At 35.4% G+C, this 19738-nt stretch overlaps 1 pseudogene; it reads right to left on the bottom strand.

The window, feature by feature from the left end:
• The window catches only part of LOC128215131 (ATP-binding cassette sub-family C member 4-like), a 48906-nt pseudogene that overhangs the window by 11653 nt on the left and 17515 nt on the right, over positions 1–19738 (bottom strand).

Below are 19738 nucleotides of genomic sequence, written 5' to 3'. Positions count from 1 at the left end.
CGTAAAAAAAAAGAAATGTACAAAACGTAGTCTTTACTACAAGTGATTAAACTAAACTAGTATATTCAAGTGAGGAAGGTCAACCCTTCTCCTCATTCCAAAAGTTTAGATTTTGTTAAATGTTTGCTGGAATTCTGAGAACAATGGTCGTATAAGCTATAGGGTAGAATGCTCTCTCAGCTATAAGAAGGTAACAATTTGTCAAGGTTAAACAATATCGTTTACTTACTTGTTCCCTCCAGCCGTTTAATATGCCTTGAAGTGTGTACGTAGTATCTCTGTATAAGCACTGACAGCCCGGTCAGCGGGCCGACTACCAATAGCACCCACGGGTTGACGACTCCTGCCACGCCCACACTTCCCAGAATAAGAAGGGCATACTGAAGAAAGAGAAGTTAATTATGAATGCTGTTATATTTAGCACTATTTCTTTCATGCATTTTGATGAAATATGGAGTTTTATCAGTGAAAAAAACAACAGTGAAAATATCAAAATAAGGACTGAAAATATCAACTTTGAGAACTACTTTTAAAGTCCATTGTAGTTACTTCCCCTTGATCAAAATTAAACACGTCATTTCTGCACAAGAAAATTTTGCCAAAAAAATATTTTGATATATAAAAACGGTTGCATACGTTAATATAAAGTAAATTTGGAAATAAACAACTAGCCGTTTATTAGAAAAATGGTAATCCCGTTTTTCAAACGTTTTCTTGAACTTTGTAGCTGAACGTTCGAACATTTGCTTTCATACAAAATAAATAACAGACGAAAACAGATTCTCGAACATAAATAGGATGTTACATCATCGTTCAAATATGTTTTTGACCGGTTTGTCGTTGTAATACGTAATAAGACTTCACCGAAAATTCACACAACAATAAACTGATATTATTTTATCCCACCCACACTTCAAAATTTGTCAACAACCACGTACATCATAAAGTAAAAACAAACTGTGAGTAAAATTGTAAATCATTGTCGGTAATGTCCCGATCTATGGTCCATAAGGTCTCCAAATATGGTCCGCTATGTCTGGTCCGTAATGTCCATGGTCGGTAATGTCCGTGACCCAACAACCTAGCGTGGTCTTCATTCTTTACCTTGAAAACGATCTGTCTTCAAGCGAATCAGACTGTTATCAGACAGTTAAGGATTACTGAATACCCATGTTTCATTAAACAAACTCTAAAACTAAAAAAAGAGTTTTTTATCCATTGTTTATCCGCAATCGTTTAGCTAACACGTTCGACTTTTTAAACTATCATGAATCAATAAATGGCGCCGTAGTAATTTGGTCATGTATTCATGCCTGTTTAATTTAAAAGTGTTTTCATGTTGTTGTTTTTTTTAACATAGATGCATTAATAAATGTTCATTGATTAATATTCATAAAATGTTTGCACTAAAAAACGAGTGAATATTAAACTATAAAAAAAATATCGGGAGAAGTTTTTTTATTCACGAACCGGAAATAGAAAAAAGACAGTAAAGTTATCAGGTTTAATTTTGCATTGGGTCGTCTCAAGGGTAGCGGCGTAGAAATTACTTGTTGTTTCAAAAATAAATTAAAATACTAATAAATCTCCAGAAATAAGCATAAAAGCAATAGAGAACTTCGCCACTGGTGAAAATATGTTTTTCTATGACATACGTGAAATAAAAATACGATCTAAAACTGTGATCAACAAATATCCTCTCTTTAGTATATGCGTTCCGGTGGTTTATAGAGATTTACCAGTGAAATAAAATTGGTAAAACACTGTTTCAAACAGTCAAAATACCAAATTGATATTGTTCACTGATTTGAAATTTTAGCCCGCTCTCAGTTCCAAATTAAACGTCAGCGCACACAGGGCTGGGACACAATTTCAACGACGTCATTTCCGAAATGACGTTACGTGCGCATACAAATTGACTTTTAATTCAAATTTAAGCCATATAATTAAAATAAATAATGTTTTAGTGTAGGATAGCATAATAATAATAATTCTCGTGAACCCGAAAAGTCAATACTTCACTCGTGGCTACGCCACTCGTTAAATATATATGTTGGTGCTCACTCTGTGAAATATGTTACAATCTTACACTGAAAAAAACACAATTATCCTCTAGATATCATTTAATTATTATTTATGATATAAATAGATTAACACACTAATGGTCATTTGAAATTTATTTAAAGCTCTTAAGACTAATATATTTTGATAAGCTCTGTATTGAAGGAACACTTATGTATTATACTTTGTTAATTTACCAAAATTAGAAAACATTTTATGTTTTGATCATTCTTACGCCTGACACAAATCATAACGAAACACAATTATGAAAGCAATCACATAAATGAAATATGATTCTAAATAATTACAATGAGGTTTGAACCTATACACAAAGAAGTTGACTTGAATCAATACGGGTCATCATCTACTGATCATGAATAATGTGCATACCAAGTTTGAAGATTTTTCAAGTCATTTAAAGGTTAAAGGCTGTGTCTGGAATGATTTGCAAGTGACAGTAAAAGGCACGATATAAACAGGTTTTCTAAATTTTCTCAGATAAGAAAAGATAAGATAGATGCTGACAAACCTGTATAAAGTTAAAGACAGCTGAGGGAACAAGTTCGTCCATATGGCCAACATCCTTGGAAAATCGGTTCAGAATACGACCTGAGAAGTACAGACAAAACAGAACGACTACGTCTTACGGTCGAGTATATAATTAACCAGGCACCAGTGTCTTGAACAATGAGAAACGTAGGAAAACAATAGCACCTGGACAAATAATAATACATGGCTTAAAGCTGTTTCTTTAACAAAATATTATATAAGAGCGCCGTCTGGTTTTGTGAAGTAGAAAAGGAGACATGACTAAAATATCAATTACACCAGAGATAGAGGCTCTGTTGTGTATGTGCGTATTGTCTCTGGAAACATGTGTACCAAGGTCTATTATAATATGTTAAAATCAATATTAAACTATTTGCATAACGACGTTGCTGACGTCGACAACATAAAGGCTATGACGTTTTTTTAAAGAAAAACCGACGATCTTAACTGAAAATAAGTCAATTTCTTGCAATCAATATTTTAACAAGCACATCAATTTCATTACACACCAACAGGGTTGTTGTCAAAGAATCCAATATGAGATCGTAGTATGGTTTTAAACATTGTATTGTGAACCGCTTGTGAGGCATCAACTGCGACCTTGAAAAACATAAGACCCCGCAGAATGCCAAACAGGAACACTGCCCCTAACACTCCACCGAAGACTGCTATGTTAAAATTGGTGTCCACGGTTGGAATGGTAACGTTGGTGACATTATGACCTTCGGCAAATAGACTGGCATGCTTTTCAATGGCAGCGTAGCGAGCTTCTTCCAAATTTGACCTGTAATTGTTTTTTTTCTCTAGGTAAAGGTTGTTATCTTAAAGATGATATTTTGTTTTTAAAGAATGCAAACATCACATTCAAGTTTAACTTATTGTTTCACATTATCTCTTTCAAGCCCTGACGTATGGACCACAAAATAAATTAAAACTTTTCAGCATATACATTGGATCGTCACTGTTTCTCATAAACACAAGTGTATTTAACCATTATCTCACAAACACAAACATGTGTTTTTAACCTATAATCTGATACACACTTACCAATGTAACCACCCAGTATACCATAAGCACATACAATTGTTTAGCTCCCCAGTATCCAATTATAACTAACAAGTGTAGCCAACCAGTATATCATAAATACTTACCAATGTAGCCATCCAGTACCAGTAAAGCCACTTACAGTAAAGCTGCCCTAATATCGCATAAATACTTACCAATTATTTGCCCAGTATCTTATAAACATGTATCTGTTTAGCCAACCATTCTCTTATTATTTATTAAAGACATTCTTTCATCTCATTACCACCAAGCTATATCACATATCTATAAATATCTATGTAACCACACACTCTAATAAGCAGTTAAATTTAAAAACTGAGAGAATTTCCCCCTTAACTTTAAAAAGCAGTATTTTATTGTTGGGGATTTCATTAAAAGGTAGTCAACTAAAGGCAGTTCTTTGTCAGGCTTTTGTGGGACGTGGTATACAAGAGCCATCGGTCTGCACATCCTCCACAAACGATGACTGATCAACTTTAATAAATGAAAGAACGTGATATTTTTTCTCCGAAATCGTAAGATTTCTTTGTCTCTTCTTTTTTTTCACGCACACCGAGCCAATCGAATTATTTGAACGAAACTAGTATATTTATACTTATAAGAGTTCTATCTCTCAATCGTTTGAATGAAAATAATATCTCTTAGAGGTGCCCCCATTTTGTTTCTCTTACTAGTGGTCATGTAAAAAAAATACAAGGACTGTAAGTTGAACGGTTTTTTTTTTGTTAATCGACATTTTCACGCACATATTACAAAACATTGCGCGATCGTTAAAACAATAGGGCGAACATGCTAAAAAAGAAACTGCAGCGTAGCCACCTAATATCCCTTTACACTTTGCCAATGTAGAAACCAAGTCTTTCATAAACACATACCAGTGTAGCTACCCAGTATTTCACAAACACTTATCAGTGTATCCACCATATATGGCATAAACACTTACCAGAGTAGCCAGCCAGTATCTCACCAATAGTGCCACCCAGTATATCATAAGCAAATCAGTTTGGCCATCAAGTATATCACAAACACTTACCAGTGTTGCCTTTAAGAAGCTTGGTAACATTTACCGGTGTAGCCACCCAGTTTCTCACACGTATCAGTGTACCCACCAAGTATATCATATACTCTTACCAGTGTAGCCAGCCATTAATCTGATACACACTTTAGTTCAGTATTATATCACACACACCATTGTTACTACTCAGTTTATAATAATCACTTACCGGTATAGTGTAGCCACCCACTATCTGATTAACACTTGCTAGTGTATCCAGGCAGAATCTCATTACCATTTACCAGTGTAGCAATCCAGTACATCATAAGTATTTACCAATGTAGCCACACTATTTCATAGTCTCTCAAAAACAATAGTCAGTGTAGCCACCAAGTATCACATAAACACATAACAGTGTAGCCACCCAGTATATCACAAACGCATATTAGTGTTGTCATCCTAGTATCTCACAAACACTTATCAGTGTAGCTGATATATTTACTTACCAGTGAAGCTTACCAGTACCTCATACACACCAATGTAGCCACCTATCATCTCCTGAAGTCTTACCTGTGTAGCCACTCAGTATCTTATGAACACTTACCAGTAAGACAGCCACCAATCAAAGATAACGTACGCCCCCTGTGCAGCCAAACATAGGAAAACCAACAGTAGTAACTTGAGAATGCCCGCCCCTGCCTTGAAATATTCGACATAAACCTTGATGCCAACTGAGCCTTCATGCTTCTCCTCTTCTTTACGCAGTTGAACCTCTTCAGTCTAGAAATCAAATAATGATCGTTTAGTTTATATCAATTTCGATACTGTAGAATGTTTTAATGCTGCAAGTTCCTATTTTCGCCAAAACCTTTTTGGCCAAATTCGCTATGTTATAAATTTGTGACGCCATCAAAAACTATAAGTAAATAAATAATTCGATTGTGATGGCTGCTATATATAAGCTGCTTTAAATCTGTCTTTAGTCTTATTGCAAAGTAAACCAATACTGATTTCCTTTTTTGAGAGGCCAAGAGAACATGCTTCTTAACCTCGTAGGTGAGAGTCATTCAACAAATCTCACCATCACAATTGCTTGTCTTAAACTTAACTGTTTTTTATTTTGAAAAAAAAATCATGTTAAAACTAAAATTCATAGAAATCTTATATATAATGGACAACCAAAACTAAATGTGCATCTGGTGGTGATATCTCGTTCCGCAGGTAAACACTCTCTGCTATAAAAGGTAGCTAATTATCGATATATGGTATATTGGGTCACAGATAGCCCCAAACTTACATCAAATTCAGCCCCAGTGGAATCCAGCGACATTACAGAGTCCCTGATGGACTCATGTTGAGAATGTCTGGAACAGGAATCTTCAGTCACACTTTCATTTACTTGATCATGTGACATGGAATTTAGGTCATGTGCAGAGTTCGTGTCAAGTGAACTGTTTTTGGGATCATCAGGAAAACTGCACTGGATGTGCTCCATGTCTGAATCTGAGCGGATCTTCTCCGATTCATCTTCCTCATGTTTTAACAGGGAGGAAAAGTCTATCCCTGACTTGGACAATTCGTGAAAAGTGCCTTTACCTATCATCTCCCCCTAAAGTGGCAAACATCATTATTATCATCAAATTATCAGTTTTAAGACAACATATATATATTTTTGTATAATCTACTGATTGACTTTGTTTGTATTAAACAAGTGTGTGTATCCATATTAGTTGATGTAAATGCTTTATTTACCATGAATTGAAATTACTACAATTTGATTTTTTTTAAATATTAATATATCTAAATTACCAAAGTAATATATCTAACACCGTCATTCATTGCTATCAAACACAAACATTTTAGGAATGATAATAGACATTTGCGGATGATAATGGCGGCTTATTCGTTTTACCTCTTCAATAATAACTATTTGGTCTGCTTCTTTCACGTATTGAAGTTGATGTGTGACAAGAATTTTTGGTTTCTCCTTCAAATAACCCTGGACAACACTAAAACAGCAAAATATTTTGATAAAATGTTTAATAAAACCAGATTAAGTTTGACTTTGCATAAGTTTTTGATATAGCTGAATGTCAGACAGAATTCAATGTTATATTTAGGAGGTTTGTTATAGCTATAAAATGCAGGTAGAAATGTTCGTATGGAAACAAGGGTACGACTGAAAGACCATAAGCGGCTTTTTAGTATATTTAGATTACTTTAAGCAACAGCGAAAGTTGTGGAGAGTTGGTCTAGTGGTAATCCGCTGAACAAGCATGCGAGAGGACCCGGGGTCACGTCCGGGTATAGCCCTCACAATTTTCTAAAAAAAATCTGGTATTTCCCACCTCACCGGAATAGTAAAAGCTGTTTCTAAACTCGGAAACTGCATGCGGAGTAGCCTGAAACGACCCACTGCTGACGTGTGACACGACCAGAACGGCTTTGGATAAAAAAGTGGGACTCTTCTGTAGGGTGACGGTACCAAAAATACGGCCATCAGAAGTACTACGCAGATTGACGCCTCGTCAAACAGGCAAACGAAAACATATCCTTGTAAAAGCTATAAGGACCAACGTGGTTATCAACTTCCGGTGAAAACCTTTAATCTAATACAAGGGAAACCAGACCTATGCTGTGCAAGGAATACCTAGCGGGCAACCTGGTTGTACCTAATCTTACAAGTAATCTTCCGTCGTACAGCCAGACGCTGTGATGACCAGCGGAAGTTAGGATGTGGGGGCATAAGGTAGGCAGTTGAGGATTGAGAGGTGGACCACAAATGGACAGTTTCTTTCTGCCATTTTATTATTTTAGTTGTTTAATACAATTTTGGCATATTCAGTTGTACTGGTTTGATTGAAATGAGGTACACATTTCGCTAAATTTAAATACTAATATCGAGTTTAATAAATAAAAGCCTACTTTTCAAATATGTGCCTGCCCACTGCGGTATCAACAGCGCTGAGTGGATCATCTAGAAGGTACACATCCGCGTCCATGTACAGAGCCCTTGCCAGGCTAACCCTGGCCCTTTGACCTCCGCTCAGACTAACCCCTCTGTCACCTATCAGGGTCATATCACCCTGAGGCATAATGGCTATTTCCTTTGAATAAAAAAGAGTTACAATTATAGTTATTTTATTATAATTTCTTCCAGCATGATTGTGACAAACGTCGATATCACTTATAGAATCACGATTGAGTTCATGTCACTTTCTGCTTTAAAATGTTTGTTTTTGACACTTTTAAAGGAAATGGTTTTGATGATAATCATGATAAACTATGGTTTAGTTAATATAATCAATTTTAAATAAGTAATTTGAAATCTGTTTTGTTTACGATATAAGAGAAATCGGACTGAGTTGTCCATTTTTAAGAGGTCATAATAATGTATACATGGCCATGTGCTCAGCTAAATTTCAACATTTCCTGATCAATATTAATTATATTACACACGCATACAAAAAGCTTTAACGATAAATTATGGTCTTACCGCCATGGAACACGAGTCTACTGTGGAGAGGGTAAAACTAGCTTATATAGCCATACTCTTACACAAGTTTACACAAAGAATATATCAGCAAGCAAATGCAAGAGATAGCAATTACCTTATTGAGAGCACAAGCCTTCAAAATGCGTTTAAACTTTGCTTTCTCGTACTTGTTACCGAACGTTATATTTTGTCTCAGGGTTGCAGAGAACACCCATGGAAGCTGAGAAACATAAGCTACACGCCCTTTTACAGATATCTCCCCATGGGTAAGTGAGAGCTCCTGCAAGACTGCCATCAGCAGTGAAGACTGAAAAAACACACGTTTACAAGGTAACATAACACAAACTGTATAAACATACAATTGTTCTTTTAAGTTAGCCTAAAAGAAGATCCAAATATTAATTAGATCCAATCAAACTTTCTAGTAAATCGTTCATTGGCAATGCCTTAAACATTAGCGTTTTCAGCTGCTATGCCTTCCAGTACATTGACAGCAATCAATGTTCCATATTTGCTACACTGGCAATTTATAAAATGCTGAACACCGTACTTGCTCACTTGTCTACGTTCCCTAAATTAATTTTCCTGGCAAAAGGTAAAATTAGTTTGACACCCATAACCATACCATTTCCAGCCGGACCATAATGACCGCAAACAACTAGCCAAACATATTATACTGACAGCACCTAAAGCAACTCGACTAATTAATTGATATTTTGACAGCAATTCCTTTAAATATCCGCTTTCCTATTGCTTACCTTTCCTGCTCCAACCGGGCCTATAACAGCCAGCAACTTGCCAGGTTCAACTTTGGCAGACACATTCTTTAACGTTGGTTGTTTCTGTTTCTGCAAATGTAACACACTAAAAATTAGCATGATTTGTCATATAGGCATATTTTCTTATTGCAATTTATCGTAAGTTTCACAGTCTTTGCTTTTGGACTTGTCCTGGTACATGTTTTTGAATGTGACTTATACTGCCCATATACATCCATTTATTTGTTTTTATCTGACAATGACAATGGCATTGTCAAATAATAAAATGTCATCTTCAAACAGTACTATAACATTATTCATTTTTTATAGTCAACAGAACCATTTGAATAAAGTATATCATTGCATTGTATAATAATTATTTACTTATTATCTTACCAATAAAAGAACGATGACAATTTTCACATTTAAGATTCAGGTCATAGTTCTAATGTAAAGGTCACTGAACAGTTAACATACTTGGTTCCATTTAGCAGACACGTTGTCAATGACAACCTTGCATTCAGCTGGCATCCCACCATGTTCATCACTTCTTGATGTGCTTGTACAAGGGAGCTCACTCAGTAATAAAAACCTCTAAAATTGGAGGATTATTGGGCTAAGATTTAAGGATAAAAAAAAAGATGCAAAAATGTGCGCTGGTACTTAATGTATAATTTTTCAGTAAAGTGAATTACATTCAGTGAAACGATAGTTAACAATGCTTTTTATATTTCAATTAAGAATTATTATCATATATTACAATTATAATAGGTTAGGTAAATAGATTTTCACCAAATACAAAATTTCATGAAAAATATAAGTCAACTTATATTTAATGTAATTTTAGAAGCAGTATCTATAAATGTGTTCGAAGTATTTTGTAACAAGCTAACATTCTTTTTTAAAAAGGTTTACTGTTTATCTGGAATCAGTGGTTTACATAGTTGTTAACCCTATTGTTTAACAAGCTAACGGTATTGTATATGGTTCAATATTTATATAAAAACAGTGGCTAATATAGTTGTCAAACATATTGTTTAAAAAGTTAACATTATTTTAAATGAGGTTTACTGTTTACCTAGAAGCAATGGGTTATATAGTTGAAAACTGTATCGTTAAATAAGCTAACATTTTTATATACATTTTAATGGTAATTTAGAAGCAGTGACTACTATAGCTGTTATTTGTATCGCTTAACAAACTAAGATTATTTTTACACGGTTTAATGTTAATCTAAAAGCAGGGGCTTAAAAACAGGTTCTCTCTGTATATTCATCATGTATGAATGCATATATAGGAGATTTATTATGATGTGACGCTTTTCTGGTGACCGGTACCACGTCGAGTCCGGTGTGTAAACACGTATCCGTATGTTCGTGGGATTTTTTAGCGCTTACATACAAATCTTTAACCAGAATGTCTGAGTCGAATAATAAACATTAAAAATAACATCCCGACAAGCTTAGGGTTAGTAGGTAGTGTCATTGGTTGTTAGTTATAGTTGTTATAGGAGTTGATGAGCAGAGAGTGAGTTAAACGGATAATATAATGTTCAGAATATGGACAGTGATGTTATACAGATATAATACGAAAATGGTCATTTTCCTTAAAACATTCTTGTTTAATTTTCAAGAAGAATATTTATGAATGATGGCCATGATTGTAGTAAATCTTGGCACCTTGACCTTTCATCTCTTGATCTAATAATCAATATCTATAAAGGGGATTTACAGGTTATGACCAACCTCTAAACCAATTTTGAGGACTGTTTGTCCATGCGTTCTCCTTATATTGATCTGACAAGGTCATCGTGTTCAAAGTACATGTGACCTTGACCTTCGATCAGCTGACCTCCATATCAATAGAGGCCATCTGAAGGTACTGGCCAACCTCCTTATCAAGTTTAAAGACCTTAAACCCAAGCATACTCTAGTTATTAAATAAGACAAGCTTTTTGTGTTTAATGGCAGCGATACCGTTGTCTTTGACCTACTGACCCCAATATCACTAAGGATCATGTTCTGGTCATGATCAACCTTTCTACCAATTATGACCGTAGGCTCTACCATACTCTAGTTATCATTCGGCAAAGTTGTTGTGTTCAAAATCCCCATAACCGTGACGATTAACCTACTGATTTCAAGATAAGTAAGGGTCATTGCCTGGTCTTGACCAACCTCTCTACTAAGTTTTAAGACATTAGGCATAAGCGTTCTCTAGTTATCGGACAAGGTGTGTTGTATGACCGACGGACAAACGAACCTGCAGACTGACGGACCGAAGTGTGCAACGCAATATGTATACCTCTCCTCCGTCGAAAGGGGGAGGTTGACATAAGAATATGAATAAATAAATGCATTTAAAGGCTACAGAAGCATAACACACCGCTTATAACACTCTGATAGACTCACATATATTCTGTTTAATGTAATTCGAGCTTCCTGTATGATCTCAATGGTCAGGTTGAGAACTCCCATCATCACTTGAGCAAGAACAAACAACAACGGAACGACTACATATATCACACTTGCCCGAAGCGAACCCGGTCCAAGCACCAGAACAGCCGTTACAATAACTACGAAATGCAGGAGACGAGGACCAACAACCCAGTTACAAGTTATAATAGCCGACAGGATTTTTTTCTTCCAGATCACTTTGATCTCTTCTCTGCAAAGCAAACAAAAAAAAATCAGCAAAAAACAGAAATATAACGTTAAACAATAGCAAAACAATCAAATACTTTCGCTTGTCCATTTGTGTCAGTACATACCTACTCACATGCGTACTGCTAATGAAAATTGTGTTCCATAATGCATGTAAATATCTTTAATGATGTCCATGTTTTTGCAGGATATCAATGGTCATGTTACATAATAATATTAGAAATAATCAATGAAGATTATCTACAAGGTTGTAGAATTTGTAAATTCTCTTCTTTGATTATTTCTGATATATAAGAATAAAGGCATTTATGCTCACTTTTATTAAATATACATGTAATAACGCTAGCCCTTAAATAACTACGCGTCATGATGTCAGTAAACAACGTTACACTCACTATTTGGTGAAAAGTACACACAATGCGTTTTCTATGTTTCGTTTTACAGAATGGAAAATTAGATATACAAGATAAGCGATTGTTTGTGTGTATCTCAGGCATAATGCATGATTGGTATGATATGGCTCTACCAGCTGAGCTTACGGGTCCACACAACATATCCGTGTTCTACCAACTGAGCTAACGAGCTTTGATAACTCTTTCATGCTCTACCAGCAAAGCTAACCGGTCATTTAAACGTTTCCCTGCTATACCAATGGAGCAAAAGGGCCTAGATGAATATTTCGTGCTCTAGCAACGAAGCTTATGGTCCTGGATAACTCTTTCCTGATTTGCCAACTGAGCTAAAGGGCAAAAATAACTCTGTCGTGCTCTCCATACTGACCTTACATGCCCTGAGACAACTTTTTCATGCTATATTAACTGAGCTAACGGGCCTGGATACCACTTTCATGCTCTACCAACTAAGCTAACCAGTCCAGTTAACTCTTTCATGCTTTACTAATTAAGATTACCAGTCCAGTTAACTCTTTCATGCTCTTCAAACTGAGCTTACAAATCCAGATTACTATTTCATGCTCTGCCAACTAAGCTAACCAGTCCAGTTAACTCTTTCATGCTTTACCAACTAAGCTAACCAGTCCAGTTTACTCTTTCATGCTCTTCAAACTGAGCTAACAAAACCAGATTATTCTTTCATGCTCTACCAACTAAGCTAACCAGTCCAGATTACTCTTTCATGCTCTTCAAACTGAGCTAACCAAACCAAATTTCTCTTTCATGCTCGACCAACTAAGCTAACTAGTCCAGATTACTCTTTCATGCTCTACAAACTGAGCTCACCAAACCAGATTACTCTTTCATGCTCTACAAACTGAGCTAACCAGTCCATATTATTCTTTCATGCTCTTCAAACTGAACTTACCAGTCCAGATTTCTCTTCCATGCCCATTAAACTGACCTAACAGGACTCGAAAAAAAATCATGTTTTTCAAACTGAGCTAACAGGACTAGATAACTCTTTCCTGCTTTTCAAACTGACCTTACGGGACTTGATAACTCTTCCCTGCTTTTCAAACTGAGCTAACTGGACTTGATAACTCTTTCGTGGTTTACCAAGTGAGCTTACGAGCCCAGATATTTCTTTAATGCTCTGCCATCAGCAAATTATAATCTTCAAAATAATAGCAAAAAGGGTACTTTCTTCGTAGAACAGAGTCATTTTTATAGTCTTTCATTCCATCAGCAATAGCTTTATACTATCATTTCAGTTCAACATCTTCTTCAGTTTCAATATTTAAAGCAAATTTAAGAAACAAAAATTGAAAGGTCTTATTGTTCTCAAATACTTTCGCGTATACTCCATAGTGCAGGCCCGAATAAGGAACTATTGATTTAATCTTAATTACGACCTCTACAATAATCAGAGCATTATTGCTTTATGTGTAGTGTTTATACACGTGAACCATGTTTGTGCAACACGTGCTTTTCACCTACTCTTAGCATTTCGTCGTTATTATTCAGTTAACCCTCAATCTCTCTCCTACGATGAAAATTGTGTACTGTTCCATTATGTACAATTATTTATAAAACACTCAAAACGGTTTACAGAATAGTCCCATTTTTATTATAACTAGGCCAGGTTGTTTTTTAAACAGTTTACCACATATCAACTGTGTAGCAGTGAGTCAGAATACTCCTTCTTGTCTTTGAAATATTTGTCAGTTTACTGATATTTACATTTCCTATCCTTTTCCTTAGCTTTCTCTTATTTATATGTATCGCCAAATATTTAGCAAGTGTATGTGATCATTGGAAAAACCTTACTAATGTTGCCAGAACCTGTGTCTTGCCTATTTGCTATTTGCATAGTTTATATCATTGTTGTAAATACTGATTTTGTTGAACGAAAAAGGCAATAAAATATGTTCAAATCAAACCAACTGAGTCAACAAGCCCTGATTACTCTTTTCTGTTGAATCAACTGAGGTAACCGGTCCAGCCCTTTTATGCTCTCCCAACTCAGCCCTGGTTGATCTTTGTGCTCTTTCAACTAAGCTAACAGTTCGAGATAAATCTTTAATGCTCTCCCAACTGAGCTTACAAGCCCATGTAACTCTTTTGTGCTTTACCATCTGAGCTAACCGGTCCAAATAACTCTTTCATGCTTTCAAGATGAATAAAGCTTATCAAAACCCCAATGTTCACATCTTACTGTTTCATGGTTAAGCCAAACCAGGAAGTCTTGTTTTCACGTAGATTTATTTATCATTTAAACTCATTTCCATATTTGATACTTATAAAATATCTACAAACAAATACATGTATGCTAAACAATACTGTCAATCATCTTATATTATAAATTGTTTCTCATTTTCACCATATTCATTTGATGTATGAAATTTTGATATGAGATTTATTGCACAGTTGCACAATGGTAGTAGCAACTTATTAAACAAAGCCGGAATGTGTTTCCATTACAATATTGCAACATGACCTTTGGTAAATTTCAACAAATTATTTAAAAAAACAACATGTTTACATAAAATCAAAGCTGAATTTTTATATTCACTGCTTTAGCACGGTTTTACACGATTTTTCGACCTTCGTACAGGCTCTAAAAGTGCCCCATTATTTACCGCCAACAGTTAGGGGAAAAAAGATGTAAAGTATCTGTAAATCTGTGTCAATATTTTTATGACCAGAGACCAATAGGAAATTCTATTTTGGAGAGCATATCACTTTTTATCTAAGACATTTGCTGCATGGTAAATGTAATTATACATCTTCATTTAAATATAATCAAATGTTTTGTTAACTAACATATCTTTGATCCAGAAACAATAACTTAATAAGGTCAAATATAAAAAGAACAGGGTTCACTGCCATTTTGGTAGGGCAGGTAGGTCATGATATATTTCAGGAAAAAAGGTTTACAGTAAAATTCATTTTCACGCTTAAAACTGTCGCCATTTAGTTTTGGTAAATGTCAACTAGGCACTCAGCACAAACAGTATATTCAAACGTCTTGCCAGTACAAGGAACTTCCGAAAAACCAATAAGCAAAAGGATAACAAAAATAACAGTAGGAATATTTTTGTCCAGTGGAAATTAAAAATAAGAACCAGGTGTAAGGGTATGACGGTAAAACAAAACTAACCCAAAGCATTATGCTTACATGAAGTCATATGAGTATTTATGAGATGTGTTACGTTGAGCTACATCCAATGCTAACATGATTCAAAAGCATATCGTCTACAAGATTAAATAATATCTAAAAAAATATAATTCGTTCGGCAAAGACATAAGTTTGAAACTTACCGTCTAACTTTCTTAACGAGATCACCAAACGGTTTTTCCCAGCAATACATTTTTATAACCCGCATGCCGGATATGATTTCATGCATTAATTTCACACGTTCATCAGTATATGTGGCTGTCTTTTGCCTGTTGAAAGAAAGCATAAACAAAAGCGCCGGGGAGCGAACGCAAACGCAAGTTTTGTTTTTTCTGTCGAACAAGTGACATATATAAATAAATTTTAAACCCAGAGTTATTGATCTTGCTATACATAAACGTTTTGACTCTGGCAACACATGTACCACGTTCCATTCAAATTTCTTTAACGGTTTGTTTAGTTTTGGCGAATGTTACTTTTTGCACAACGACTACGACGACCCAAAGGACACATAGGCTATCATAATACCCGTACCTTTTTTTCCTCGAAATCATACGAGCAAAAATGTTTCAAACAGAATTTACATATATTTTTCCAAATAGGTTGTTACTTTAAAAAATCCTTTCTCTAGCTGTCATTAATAACAAACTCAACTAAGGCGAACTGTTTAACAACTCATCAGATCAGACTTATTCTGCAAAAGATTGTTTTCTTGCAATTTAAACATAAAATGGCATATACATTTTTTATAACAATTACTAAGATCATAACAAAATAATCAAAGTCCTACAATATCAATGCGAGGATCATTTTACGCTTGTCAATTGCAATAACTCGGCAATGACTGCGATTAAACGTTTCCATGATATTATGCCAGTTAACATTATATTCTAGTTTGGTGAGTATTCGATAATGGTCGTCATTTCAAAGAACGTCAGTTTCGTCAAATTTGACCAGATTTTGAGCAATCGAAGCAATGTTGCTGAATTAAATATTCTAAAACTTGTCCGAGATATGCCAATAAACATTAAAATGTTACAGTTAAATTCGACACATAATAGATAAAAAATATGGAATCCAATCACTTGAGTGATCCAATAATATGATATGCACTTTAAACAGGTGTATTAACAATGTTGCTAATACGACTTGTTAACATTCATGTGGCATGTCATTGTGCAAACTACTGATTCTGCGATCACAGTTACCTGAATTTTGAAATCAACTTTCCCATCCAACCCTGGACAGGAACCAGAAACAACAGGACAGCAAAGCCAGAAAGTGTGGATAGGCCAAGCTCTCTCCACAGTATTGCTAGTACAACTATTGCTTCGAGAGGACCAACCCACAGGAAGTGAAGATTCATCAAACCCTGAAATAAACATGTGATTCTGGGCCAAGCTCTTTCCACAGTATTGTTAGTACAGATATTGCTTCCAGGGGACCAATCCACAGGAAGTGAAGATTCATCAAACCCTGAAATAAACATGTGATTCTGGGCCAAGCTCTCTCCACAGTATTGCTAGTACAGCTATTGCTTCCAAAGGACCAACCCACAGGAAGTGAAGATTCATGAAACCCTGAAATAAACATGTGATTCTGAGCCAAGTTCTTTCCACAGTATTGTTAGTACAGATATTGCTTCCAGGGGACCAATCCACAGGAAGTGAAGATTCATCAAACCTTGAAATAAACGTGATTCTGGGCCAAGCTCTCTCCACAGTATTGCTAGTACAGCTCTTGCTTCAAGGGGACCAATCCATAGGAAGTGTAGATTCGTCAAGCCCTAAAATAAACATGTGACACTGAGCCAAGCTCTCTCCACAGTATTGCTAGTACAGCTCTTGCTTCAAGGGGACCAATCCATAGGAAGTGTAGATTCGTCAAGCCCTAAAATAAACATGTGACACTGAGCCAAGCTCTCTCCACAGTATTGCTAATACAGCTATTGCTTCCAGGGGACTAATCCATAGGATGTAAAGATTCATCAAACCCGGAAATAAACTTGTGACACTGGGCCAAGCTCTCTCCACAGTATTGCTAGTACAGCTATTGCTTCCAGGGGACCAATCCATAGGAAGTGTAGATTCGTCAAACCCTGAAATAAACATTTGACACTGAGCAAAGCTCTCTCCACAGTATTGCTTGTAAAGCTATTACTTCCAGTGGACCAATCCATAGGAAGTCAAGGAGCATCATAGCCTGCAATTAACGTGTTGCGCTTTTCTTTCTTTCTGTATTTGATACAGATATTGGTTCCAGGGTATCAACCAACAGGAAGTGTAGGAATATCACAGCCTGAAATTAGCATGCGATAATGTGACCAAGTATCTCCACAGTATTGCTAGTGTAACAAATTGCACAATTGATATGTGCATCAGATGGAAAACGAACGCATGACCACTCGCTCTGCAGTGGACACTCTACGGCGTCGCTATTAAAGCTATAGCGAGACAGTATAGGTGCCGCCATATACATATAGAATACCCGGTTACACGTTTGCCCTCCATTTTGAAATTCGTCCTCGACAAGGGATAATTTGCAATGAGATTGAGGCTTATCGTGCAACGTGAGTAATTTACGTTGGGCACCAAATGTAAATGTAACAACATGTTCATTTCATAATTTCATCATTAAGATAAACGCGTGATAGCAGTCAATGTGTTGTTACTGTATTGTCAATGTTACGTGTTAGTATCTATTAAATACTTGAATAGTATGAAAGTTGTCAATCTTGTTCTCAAATGGGTGACCAAATTATAGATATGCGCTTTATTTAACCAAATTACACATGCTTACCTTCACTCCCATCTGAAAACCGACCTGAACAGACGTATCCTTGAATTGTCTAATAATCTTGCAAAAAATCACATGCACTGTTGTTTTCTCTTTCGTTATTGTAGTACTATTGCATTATTGTAATATTGATGCTTTATCCTTGTAAAAACTGTGTTGTATTAATTGTGTTTACAGGTTTCTTCTTTATAAACAAATAAAAACGTATTAAAAAACACCGGTTATATTAGTACAGCTATTTCTTCCATGGGACCAACACATAAATAATGTAGGAATAGCTAAGATGACACTGAGCCAAGCTATCTCATATATATTCTCGTATTGCTAGTACAGCTATTGCTTCCAGTAGGGAACTAATCCCCATGAGGTGTATGAATAGCACAGCCTGAAATGAACTTGCAACACTGTGCCCAGGTACTTCAACAGCATTGCTAGGTCAAGAAAAGCTAGGAGACCATTTAACTTTTAATATATTGACAAGTTAATCCACTGTTAATACATGTTAAACATTTGACAAGTCAATAGTTCTAAAAAATCTTATTTTCAGCTGGCATCACTATTCATAAAATCCTCTATCAAACAATTTTTTGAGGATACAATGTTTTGTTCAAATATAAATTGAAATAAAACATGTTAAAGGTTAAAATAAACTAAATAGTTAAGAAATACAGAAATGACGAACAGAAACAATACCCGATCAAATATGTTCACATCGTTTGACATGAGGTTGACAATCTGGCCTGTAGTTGTCCCAGCTAGTCCTTCATTACTCAGTCGCAAAGCCTGTAATATTAAAGCACTAATGATCAAAATGCTTTCTCATGAAAACCCTAGTATTTTAGACTTGATATTTCTGTTGTTTCACTGTATGTGTGTGACTAACGTGACTGTTTTGGGCGAGAATGTGTCGTTGACAAGTCATTTACATATTGTAACAGTTCAATTTGTACAGAAAATAAGCATTAAATAAACTTTTGGTCGTAGAAAAGTAATATTTACACTCGTGGCTGCCCAACTCATTAACACATGTTTTCTATGACTCTTAAAATGAAATACGATCTTACACACTGAAATCAACAAATATGCTATATATTATTACACTCACACACTGTGAGAAATAAAGAACACTACACACGTGTTTACTGCTGGAAAAAGTGCAGTATTGTTTAAGGGCCTTCCACAATGCAAAAGTAAGTTTGAAGGACCAAACCATTAATGTTTATAGTGCGGCTTTGAAGTGATTGCAGGTACTTTTTAAAAGTTATTTGCATTTTTGTAACAAGAAAATAAATTCAATCCTCTTTTTTCATTATCTTATTGAATAGCTTTCTTATTTTCAAATATATCATCAAGAACTCGCAAGACATTGTTAAGTGTGTAGTTTGGAGCATTTTGACACAAAAGCATATGTATATAGCTGACAAACTTTTCTGAAAAAAATGCAAATGCTTTTCGAACCAAAAACCGATAAAATATTGTTTCGTAAAATTCGCTCAACTCCTTTTTACCCCAAAATATTTTGCAAATGATGTTTGTTCTACTCACGAAAAATATTGTTCCTCAAAACTAAGATAAACATGAACTTTCAAACATTCTTACTTTTGGCCTACCCAACCCACTTCTGCATTGTGGAATGCCCTGAAAAAATGTGTTCCGTTACCATGATATAAATTCAAATGTGTTCTGTGTGCCATGGGAACTAAAGCTTTTTTGTTGTTGCTGTGTGCTTCTTTCAAACAAAGTACTAGAACGAGATGCGAATACTTTTTTTCCACTCAAACAA

Source organism: Mya arenaria, chromosome 13 (genome assembly GCF_026914265.1).
Source record: "Mya arenaria isolate MELC-2E11 chromosome 13, ASM2691426v1".
NCBI lineage: Eukaryota > Metazoa > Mollusca > Bivalvia > Myida > Myidae > Mya > Mya arenaria.
Note: the sequence above shows the minus strand (reverse complement) of the source record. Positions and strands in the feature narration are given on the sequence as shown.